General features: G+C 40.1%; 1 protein-coding gene and 1 long non-coding RNA gene across 4 annotated transcripts in view; one reads left to right on the forward strand and one right to left on the reverse strand.

Moving 5' to 3' along the window:
- The window catches only part of TOX (thymocyte selection associated high mobility group box), a 303,389-nt gene that overhangs the window by 224,994 nt on the left and 66,359 nt on the right, over positions 1-12,036 (reverse strand). The gene's annotated exons all lie outside the window — the stretch shown is intronic.
- LOC115279159 lies at positions 6,356-7,586 on the forward strand. The gene is made up of 3 exons (XR_003903253.1): positions 6,356-6,438; positions 6,858-6,954; positions 7,073-7,586. It is a non-coding gene; the product is annotated as an uncharacterized LOC115279159 (long non-coding RNA).

Raw genomic sequence — 12,036 nt, forward strand, 5'->3', positions numbered from 1 at the left:
CATCTAACCTTCTTTAACGTAACAGAAATTTACATGGGAAAAATAATTCAGTCACAACTGGCCTCTAAGAAACATCGGTTTCCTTCTATTTCAAAGACTTTGGAGGTCCTCCGTCATCGTGAACCACCAGCGGTGACAGAAGTTTGAGGTCAGGCATACTACATACAGTACTAACCGCCAGCAATGGGCATTTCATCAAGCTCAACAAATGCTAACTGGGGGGTGCCTGGGTGGCTCAGTTGGTTAAGTGTCTGATTTTACCTCAGGTCATGATCTCGCGGTTTCTGAGTTCAAGCCCCATGTCAGGCCCTGTGCTGACATGCTCGGAGCCTGGAGCCTGCTTCGGATTCTGTGTCTCCCTCTCTCTCTGCCCCTCCCCCACTCATGCTCTGTCTCTATTTCAAAAATAAATAAAACATAAAAAACACACACTAATTGGAGTGTGATAATCTGTGTGAAAAGCACTAATCATTAGTTATACAAACAAACCATTTGAGTGTACCATTGTCAACATGACCAAAATCTGTTCATGTAGGGGTCCTCATCATGTTCTGGCCAACTACTGAAGAGTTCTAGACCCCGTTACCCACCGCTACTGAGGCGCAAGGGCCACATTAGCACAGCACAGACAAAGGTGTCCCTGACTGGGAAGTATAAAGGTCGTTTCGAAAAAGTCTCAAATACGAACCGTCTCCTGAGCCCCACTGCCATTGCCTTAGGAAAAGCTTCTGATGCCTAGGGGTCTGGGATAGCTCTCGAAGGTCTCCCTGATCCCTACTCTCCTCCTCCCAGTCCACCCTCCCCAGGTCTTCCCTTATTACCACAAACCAAAGAATGGGATCAGGCCACACGCTTGCTTCAAAACTTCCACTGACCATTGGCAACCAAGGGGGGGTCAAAACAAACTCTAGCATCCGATGAAACACATCACAGTCCTGAGCTCTAACCACTTGCTGGCAACGAGACCTTTGGCCATCGGCAGGGAGTGCCTCATGAGAGAGACAAAGAGCATGCGTGCGTGCGTGCACACATGTAGGTATTAAAGCATTATAACACACAGCACTCAGTAGGTATTAAGTGTATATTATTTTCTCTCCCTTTCTCTATTTGATTCTGGTTGATTTCAAATTTTATAATATGGCATACTCAGCCTTCAACCATCTGAACCAAACTGTGATGCTTTAAAACCTTCTTTCCACTCCCCAACCTGTATCCCTGTTTTAGAGACAACAGTGTTCCCAAACTGACCAGGCACTTCTAGGAGAGTGTGTTTTGTACCTACGAGGGCCTTCACCCTTCCTCCCCTTGAACGTGTATACTCATTATGCAATATCAACCTCTTATGTCTTTTCCCAAACTTCAGTGTGTCACAGCTCCCTTTTGCCTCTGTACCATATTGAGTGATTGATTCATTCATTCATTCACATACTCACTCACTCACTGGACGAAATTCTACTTTGTGTTTAGAAACACGGATATTTGGGGTGACTGGAGGGCTCAGTCTGTTAAGCAGATGACTTGAATTTGGCTCAGTTCATGATCTCACTGTGATTTGAGCCCCTCATCAATCTCTGTGCTGACTGCATGGAGCCTACTTGGGGTTCTCTCTCTCCCTCTCTTTCTGCCCCTACCCTCTTTCTCTCTCTCTCAAAAACAAATAAATAAACATTTAAAACAAAGACCCGTGGATGCCAGAACCAGCCAGCCTGGATCAAATCCCAGCTCAGCCACTTACTCGCTATGTAAACCTGAATAAGTTACTTAATTCTGGTGGCCCACTGTCTTCAGCTATGAAACAGTTTAAAGTCTTATTTTAGAAATATTTGACATGTCAGAAAACAATAGTGGAAGGTTCTCGTCTTGGTTCTGCTTTTCATTATATGAGTGAATTTAGGCAAGTTGATGAAATCAGTGCTAACTGTTGACCTTACTGAGTAAGCCATGTAAAATGAGGGATAGAACTGAATAGTCTTTCTGAGGTCTCTTCTATGTTTACAAGTCTAAAATTTTCTCTTAATCTGTTTATTTATAACCCTTCAGAGCTATTTATGTAAATGTTTCTTGCATTAATGTGCGCATAGAATTCTTTAACACATTGTCAGATCAAATGCTAACGAAACAAAAATTCTCCCTAATTTTCATTTCTACATAGTGTTCTTCCTTCAGATGGGAACACATGTCAAAGGGATTTCCAATAATATCCAAATCATGTCCAAGTATTAAAGGATTCTGATCACGAGTGGTAAAGGTTAGGAGTCCAACAAATCCAAGCTGATAGGAATTTGATGTTTATGGGTGTTTTTTACATGTCAAAAAGCCCAAAATATTACCTGCCAGGGATCAGGAGTTGGTCAACCAAACATCATTTTTCTATCATTCACACCTACCTTAACATCCTGCAGATATGCATATTTTATAGTAGAGTCATAAAGACATTTCAGAGCTTATTAAATCAAAGAATTTTAAAGCCCGACTCGACCATGTTAAGATAAGTATTCTCTGTTTATGTCAGATAGCACCTTTAACTATTAACCCATAATGTAACATGGAATGAACAACTAAGAACAATATACTTCCTTAGAGGAACCCTCTGCATTTTTATTATTATAGAAAGTATAGGGAATCCAAAAATCACAAAAGTTACAAATAAATTCATCTTTATTGATTGTCAAGTCCATATACCTAGTTTTTATCATGTAGCTTTAAACGTACTTTCATGTGCTTATAGATGTCGAGATCTAATCTTACAGTAAAGTTACCATATTTTTAAGCAAATATACCAGGACTTAACCTAAGATATTAATGACTCCTTTTTAAAGTACTGAAGTTATCTTGATGATATTTTACTGGGTCCATCTTGGTCTCAAAACTCTTGCTTTGGAATTAACTACTTTCCTCTGGGTATGTGCATGTGCGTGTGTGTGTGTGTGTGTGTGTGTGTGTGTGGTGTGGTGTGTGTGTGTTGGTGGGAAAACTTTAGTTTAGAGTGAATTTGGAAGAACTACCAAAAAGTCAATCAGCTATGTAAATATAGCAAAACATAGAAAACGTAGAAAGCAGCATTGTTTTAAAATCTTTCAACTTGGCTGTATGTTTGGAATTTTATCATGTACTGTAGAGGAAAAAAAATCAGGCCTAGACTTAGTGAATAAAATGGGTAGTATGTTGGATAAATAAAACAGTCCTGTAAAATAATGTAAGTGAAATAACTTATATATATATATATATATATATGGCATAGCTCATAAATTCTTTTCCCTAGAAAATTATAGAAGAGGCATTCCCAACATGTTTCAAGCAATGACAGTACTTCTGGATTAATTGTGTAGTATTAAAGGGAATCTATGCATTCTTGCAATTTTATTCATCATAGAGCATAGAGTCAACTTTATGACTTCCCTCCACTGGCCAGTGGAGATTGATGTAGATTGATGTATATCCCTAAAGTAGTTCCATCATCCCCCTACTAAGGCATGCTTTCTCAAAGGGCTGTGTAGGCAAGAATGGAAATCTGATCAAACATGTGGAACTGATTGATGCTGGCATTCAGCCCTGAATTCATTTAAATTATGATACCAAATACAGTAGAAAGGGACCAAGACTTATGAATGGATACTTCCTCCCTTTCAGCGGCACTGAACCCCATGGGGTCCCCTAAACCCTAAGTCTTGTGACCACAAAATCGATTCTTCCTTTTTTCTGTTCCCTTTTCTCTTTTGGAGCCCATCGATTACTCCATACATAGCCATGTCCCTGAGCGAGTTTCGGTGTAACATTTTAAAACCACAGAATTACACTGGGAGGCTAGCATCCCTTCCATAGCAAAACCGTAAACTTGTTTGAAATTCAGAAAAAAAAACTAAGGGGGGATCACTGAGAGCTTCAGAAGGAGAAGAAAGTATTCCAATTTCCCTTTCATGGAACTCATCAAAAAAAAAAAAAAAAAGTGGACGGCCGCCACCAACACTGTGTGAAGCAACAGCTCGGCCAAAACTGTGAATAATTAACAGATTTGAAAATATAAGTAGCTTAAGCCAGTCACACATTTGGCGGAGGTGAAAGTGGACCGTCGTAATTTGCCACTACAAGTGTCCTCCTTCAGAAGCACGGTTTCCCACCTGGCCCTGTTGACTACGGACTCCACTCCCCGTTCTCATTTCCACGGGCTGCGATGGCACATCTAAAAGCCCGGGGGAGATAACGGGATATTTATAACGTGGCATGTTCAGGGCATTTCAAAGAGCTTTCTTTAAAGGAGGGTTTTTTTTTTTATGATTGAAAATAAATTAGCTTCTTTCTCCAGGTATATATCCTTTCACCTCGTATAGGTGATGAAAAATATCTAGATCTCTAGTTTTTATTGTGTTAGAATAGAATGTATTAAAGTGCTACACGGGGACTCTTTCAAAACACAACATGCTTCCTCCTCACACAGGTATGAAGGCTGGATGAAAGTTGGAGTGTGGAGTTCAAGAATGAATGGTGTCGCTGTAGGGTGAAAAATCTCTACTATACACCGGCTCCTTATCAAACACAAAAAAAGCATAACATGTAAAACTAACACATTAATAGTATATATGAGTAATTGGCCAGCCACCCACGGTGTTGCTTTCAAAACTTCATTTTAAATTTAAATAATAGTTGTGGGATGGCTAAGGAACTTGGGTCATTGGGCCCTCTAACCCTACACATAGAACATTCCTCTAAGCAAAAATGGTACACATTCCCCTCTGCACAGAATTTTCTTCGAATGATAAAATCATGGGATTTTTATTATTTCCGAGTCTTTTTGTGTGTGTGAAAATCAGGCTGATGTTTTTCATAGGCAGTTTCATTCCCTTCTCAATGATTTACATTTTTCTTTGTTACTTTCACAAGATTCTCCTTCTTAATTTTTACTTCCTTAATCACCTGCAGACCTATCATTTTTTTCTGTTATTTAAATGAGCTATATTTAGAAGCAAATGCGCTGTGTTTCTTTTAAAATATGAAAGAGTTTCACCTTTGATGGTACACATCTGTTCTTTCCTATGTTTATGTGATGGCGGTAATGAAAGATATCTCAAAAATGCCTCAGAGCTCAAGATTTTATTTTTTAAATAATTCATAGGAAGGCTTATAACTGGTGCAAAAATAATTCTGCTGCTCAGATGCAAAGGAATCATGTTTGATGTTTAATAGCCAGGATTCTATTTCCCACTCATGGCTGCCGTTTGAATAACGACACAGTCCAGATGCATCGAAGTTCAGTCTGCATCACACAGCAAGGTCACCATGAACCGGAGACAGCTAGCTTTTGGTCTTTCCAACAGTCACTCAAGTTAAAATGAGTCCTGATCGGTTTTCCCAAGTGAGGCAAGACACAATGAGTGCTCAAAAAATATCTCAATCGGATAAGCACAACTCTGCGAGATCCTGCTCTGTTCTACTTCTCTCCTGCCTGGGTAAAAAAAAAAAAAAAAAAAACAAAACACACACACACACACACACACAAAAAACCTACTGCGCTCTTCTAACTTAGGAAAGGATTAAGTCATGATTTAGTAGAAGCTGACTTTTATAGGACTCAAAAAAAAAATGTGCTGGCAGAGTACCTGTGGCTATGGTGGAGCGAGGCCAAAATATTTAAAGGGCTTCTTTTGCCCTTGACTCCAGAGAGATTTTACCAAAAAGGTAGAAGGGAAACAGGGCTGTCGCTGTATTACCAACACAGCCGCTCAGTGTATTCTGGTTGAAGCCGGCGCATCTTGCCCTTGCTTGAAAATGCCAGCTGATGCCCATGTTTGTACCCAAGAGCAACTGTCATTATCTGGGCTTAAAGGTACACAGTCTGTGAATACCGAGTTTTGAGAAAATATGACCGTTACAAACGCTTGCTACTCTCTGATGAGTTTCATCCTCCCCGTTGCATGATTTCATTCCATCGTCCACATAACAACAGCGCCAACGATAATAACACAAATCCCACGTTTATGAAGAGCCTACCATGTGCCAGGCCATTTTACATTCAACGTACATACAAAAGAAAAGGTTCTAACTATTCAACTAAGAATTCATCATGGCCGTGTAGAAGCCTTTTATAAATTAAATATTAGATGAGGAGTTTTAAACACCCTGCTCTTCATGATTTACCTCAGGACAAACAGCTTCTCCTGGTGCCCACGTTGCCTCCACACTTCCAGTCCTGAGGGTCTTACCGGGTCAGCCACCTTTCAGAGAACTAAACAGTCACCTAGGTGTTCATGAAACTCAGGATTGGCAGAGGTTCACAATCTACGAACAGGGAGCGACTGAGGCTCCGAAGGGACAGACGCCATCTTGCCGCTGGAAAATAATACCGGAAGCCTGAGTGGAAGCAAACTGGGGCGTCGTTCATACCTCAGTGTCATGTGCTTAAAGGTGTACATGGCCTAGGACACATTTTGTCGCTACTCACTGGTGAGAATCCCCTGCCCCGTGGCATAGGCCAGGCTAGAGAAACGTATACATGGAGAAAATCAGGAAGGAAAGAGGTTCTAGCTTCTGCCTATTTCTGCTCTCTGCTAGCAACTGAACAACCATGCGCTCACTTGCAAATGAATTAAACGCAGTCTTTTAACAACAGATTAGTTTATATTGAATAACTCCACTATTAACCTAGGATAAAGCTGAGAACGGTGTTGCAAGCAAAACCCCTTGGGACAGTTCAGAGAATTTTAGAGAAAGAAGGGGTCTAAAAACTACCACGGAAACTAATTTTAAAACATCACACGTTAATTCAATTACCAGAAAAGTAAGTCTAGTAATTGAATGACAAAGTTTTATTCAGAACCCCCATCTTTGTGTTATGAATAAACAGAGAATATTATGTCTAACAGAGTTTCTGCAGTACAGCGTCTAATGGATTTTACAAACCCAGCCCAATTTGGAATGATCCTCAGAAGACAAATGGATTCAACAGTGTAATTATGAACGGTCAGTAATTGCTATTGTAGTAATGTAACTTCAGGGTAAAAGCTGAAGTAAATCTTTACAGAAAATAAGCACTATTTTCTGACAAGTAAATGGATTCTATTCCCTCCTGCCTACAAAGGTCAGTCGAACATGGTCCCAAAGGCTACAATCACAGACACTCACCGCCCCCGCAGATCCTCACCATGATTAACAGAGTTCTCAAACCAACCTGCATTAGACAGTCCTGTCCTTCAACCCAACGAGAGGATCGTTATAAGCCGGCAGATTACAGCTCTGATGGGAACTAGCCAACTGGGTTCTTGGCCATTATCAGTAGCAACAACCCGGAAAGCGGCTGAGCTAACCAATCTGACGGACTGCCTTTAGCAATCACCTCCTATCTGTACCTTCGGGTACCTTCCCAAGCACTCAGTTCCACGCAAGCTCATCACTGGAGCAGTGTAGACACATTCCCGTTTTACCGATGAAACCACTAAGACACCAGGAAGTGGGGGAATGCCCCCGCCAAAATTCTAGGAGACAAGAATTTCTGGTCTTCTGACTTCAAGTTACTATATCTTTGCTCAAAGAGAAAGCAAAGAAAGGAGCTTTCTTGGAACTGTCCTCATTTATTATGCTATCATAAATGAATTGAAACAAAAAATTAAAAAAATATATATTTAGAAAGGAACCTGTTGCAGACTTTCCTTCAGAGACATCGTCTATTAAAAATAATTTATATTTATAGCCTGTGACATGCTACTATTTGTAGCATTTATTTGTATACTTACATACGTAAGTATGCATATGCTTAATAGAGACATTAATGTATGGAATATAGTCATTTCCAAAACATAAAACATTTACAAAATATTTTGGGGCACCTGGGTGGCTCAGTCAGCTAAGTGCCCTACTTCAGCTTAGGTCGTGATCTTGCAGTTCACGGGTTCGAGCTCCACATCGGGCTCTCTGCTCTCAGCATGGAGCCAGCTTCATATCCCCTCTCTCTCTCTGCCTCACCCTGCTCGCTCGCTCTCTCTTTCAAAAAAGAGTTCTAATTGGTTCAAGGACATAAAATTAGTCAGAAACTCTTTTCAGCTAATTTGGAATCTCTCCCATTCATTCACTTTCAATGATGTTATAAGCAAATTAATGTATCTATTAATTATTACTTGATTAGATACTAAAATGAAAAAAAACCAACTGGGGATATGAGAACATACATGCGTTAACTGTGTTAACTGTGTTTAAGTCCATATTATAAGTCCGTTTGCTCTTTCAACTTAAGACCCGCAGAACAGTCAATTAATCACTGAACTGCTAACAAATGTTACTCAGGCTTCACTTGGCAATTATGTGGTCACTCAGAGAATCAAAGGCAATTACGTAGCTGATCAATGAGCTCTTCTCTTCAATGGGTAACAAAGACTCCCAAGTTTTATCTCTCGTTCCTCTAAAAAAGCGAGAAAAAAACATACATTTTTATCAGCCGATTAGACTGAAAAGGCTTGAAACTTCAATATCTTTTTCAATTTTTTAATAGAGATTAAATCCAGTATGTTCATGATCATATCTACCATAGAGCGAAGTATTAAGTATGAGAAACTAGATTTAGGGGGAAAAAAATCCTTCACTGAGTAAGATAACCAAAGCAGACCAATAGCTAAGCAATTATTTAGCCGACCAAAAACAGCAGTGCGGTGAAACTAATCTATAAATTATTTTAAATCCCTTGTAAAAAGATTTCAGTAGGATTTCAAACAATGGTTTTCAAACACTCAGGTAGAAGAACATTTTTGCTGGCTACTGATACCTTTATGAACTCGTGAGGTAAACCACCTCTCTGGATCACAGAGTGCTTTATAGTTTCCCAAAAGAAAGTGAATCTGTTTGAAATCTGAGTATTTAGAAAGTTCACCTCTCTTGTGGAATGTAGTCAAACAAGAGAGCGGAGAGGAGTGGAGGGGCTCTATACTAAGCAGGCTTTGAAAATTAAAAGCCAAGAAGTATATGTTCTTGTGTTATATAGCCACGCTAATAAAAGCAATAAAACACATCCAGGAGCTGCTTGACATGAAGTTTCATAAGCCGGGTATTGACCCCCCAGATTCTTTCCAAGTGGGGCTGCTTTGCAGAATCCCATCCCCCCTGGTACATTTCCTACCACGGCACTCCACCAAGCCTTGTGCCAAATACAGCAGAGGTTGGGATTTTGTGTTCTGTGACAGTGGACTGTCACTTAAACTGATTTGAATATCCAATTCCATTGGACTGTGAATATCCAATCTTAAAGTTGATCTGCAGTTCAGAGTTAATGCATGAGAGAAGCCGATGTAATAAAACAACAGCTCAGAGTTGACAGGGCCTTTGGACTTGGGCTTAGAAGGTGGCGCTGGGTGTTCGACTCCAGGCATGAACATAGTGTTTGTGAAAGTGTCTCTTGAATGACAGAAGACTACCCAAATCTTAGAAAGGGAAACATCTTACCTACACCATCCTCTCTATACTCAGTACTTTACTTACTTGACCCAGTATTTAAGGAGTCATCAGATGAATGAGGTAAGTAAAATTAGAATTACATCATCTGGAGCTGAGATTTCTCTTTACCATAATGTTTTTTTACCCCCTTATTCATTCTTGAGAGACAGAGAGAGACAGCGCGAGCAGGGGAGGGTCGGAGAGGCAGGGAGACACAGAATCAGAAGCAGGCTCCAGGCTCTGAGCTAGGTGTCAGCACGGAGCCCAAAGCGGGTCTTGAACCCACGAACCACAGATCATGACCTGAGCCGAAGTCGGACGCTTAACCCACTCAGCTACTCAGGTGCCCCTTTACCATAATGTTAATACTGGTTTAATTTAACTCTCCTGTAGGTTAGAAAGCACAGATATAAAGAGGAAAAGCCTGTGCTCCCAATTCATCCTAACAAGTAGTAATATAATAACCTGAATATGGGGGGCGCCTGGGTGGCTCAGTTGGTTGAACATCCAACTCTTGATTTCGGCCCAGATCATGATGTCATGGTTTTGTGGCTCAAGCTCCAGGCTGGGCTCTGCGCACTGACCACTGGGAGTCAGCTTGGGAATTCTCCCTCTCCTCTCTTTGCTCTTCCCCCACTCATGCTCTCTCTGTCTCTCTCAAAATAAATAAAACTTTTAAAAACTATAAAAAGAAACCTGAGTATGTTCTAAATCTCTGTGAATTGAGTGAGAAGCTCCCGTTGACCGTCTGGATTTTATGTTTGCATCACCTACATTTGGAGCATGGTATGTATTTTTTATCTTCAATACATCCATTTTGACAGTTTGAATTGTTTTTGTTTTCACTGTGAAATATACATAATAACAAAACTGAAAAATCCCAACAGAATTCTGCATGATGCACTTTGCAATATTTCACCAGTATGGAAATCTTCACATTATTCCCGATTAAGGTCCTAAATCATTCTTTGGTTTAAAGATCAATCACTCATTATCAAATATTCGTGGAAGTCTATTATATGAAGGGCACCATACTAGGAACTGGTTATACAAAGATTAAGGTGAATACACATATATATTGGTTATTGGCTTATGGCATAAAATTGTTAGCAGAGTCAAGATGATTTTAGGTGACTTGAAGAATGAATGAAGGTTTGTTGGTTGTATCGTATACCCTTAACGTTCAACATCAACACGGCATTTATAATCTACAAATAAGTCTTCACGTAGGGTGCATTACACCGAAGAGAATGAGACAGATTTTATTCCTTTTCCAAAGAAACAGATTTCCCACTGTTTGAGAGAATGGAGTTTCCTTTAGTTGGTGTATAAAAAAACAGTAGATGGGTTTAAGAAAACAGCGAGTACCATGGATAACTCTAAAACAATTCACAAAAACCGGGGGCATCCTGTCAGGTGTCTCAAAGAGTGACAGAGGTTGTAGTATATTTAGGACACAACTGGAACACATTTTTTTTGAGAGACAGAGAGAGAGAGAGCACGAGCAGGGGAGGGGCAGAGAGAGAGGGAGACACAGAACCGGAAGCAGGCTCCAGGCTCTGAGCGAGCGGTCAGCACAGAGCCCGACACGGGGCTCGAACCCACGAACTGTGAGATCATGACCTGAGTTGAAGGCAGACGCTCAACCGACTGAGCCACCCAGGCGCCCTGGAACACATATTTTTAAATCAAACACCATTTGCTTTTTAGTTACCACTCATTGTAGCAATTTGTCTTATAAATTAGAAGTATTTGTGTTCAACATCAGCCTATAAGACAAATAAAGACCATCTGTTTAGAATTTTAAAAACTTCTGGAAGAGTCTGTGTGGCTCAGTTAGTTAAGCATAGACGCTTTCTTGGTTTGGGCTCAGGTCATGATCTCACAGCTCATGAGTTCAAGCTCCACATTGGACCCTGTGCTGGTAGTGCAGAGCCTGCTTGGGATTCTCTCTCCTTCTCCCTCTCTTCTCTGCCCCTCCTGCGTGTTTCTCTCTCTCTCTCTCTCTCTCTCTCTCTCTCAAAATAAATAAATAAACTTTAAAAAACTTATGCAAGTAATATGGGTCTTCCATAGATGCTTTTAAAAATATCCGTTGGATGACATCAAATGTTTGGGTCATAAAGTCATAAAATGATACAGGTGATGGAAAACGTTGAATCAATATTGAAACCCCAAAACTATGTACACTGACTTCACGGTTGCCTCTATTCCAAAATTAATTAGAGAAGTTGGTCCGTTCTATTTAATGAGTTAATATCGTAAGCATCTCTGAATAATTCCAAATCTATTTGATTACGAGCAGGTTTGTTTGCCAAAACTTGTCTTGCTATTTCGTCTTTCTTTTACAATAGTGACCGTGATAAGAATTCCTACGTGAAGAAAAAATAAAACCAACGGATATTAATCTGACATAATAATAAACCTATAAGAACCATTTGGAGGGCAAATCTGAATGTAAGACGAATCATCTCATAACACTTTTATATTACAAACATATAGATGAGAGAATGATACATTTAAAAATTTTTTAATGTTTATTCACTATTTGAGAGAGAGAGAGAGACAGACAGAGCACAGAGACAGAGGAGGGGCAGAGAGAAAGGGAGACACAGAATCTGAAGC

Source organism: Suricata suricatta, chromosome 15, assembly GCF_006229205.1.
Source record: "Suricata suricatta isolate VVHF042 chromosome 15, meerkat_22Aug2017_6uvM2_HiC, whole genome shotgun sequence".
Taxonomy (NCBI): Eukaryota; Metazoa; Chordata; class Mammalia; order Carnivora; family Herpestidae; genus Suricata; species Suricata suricatta.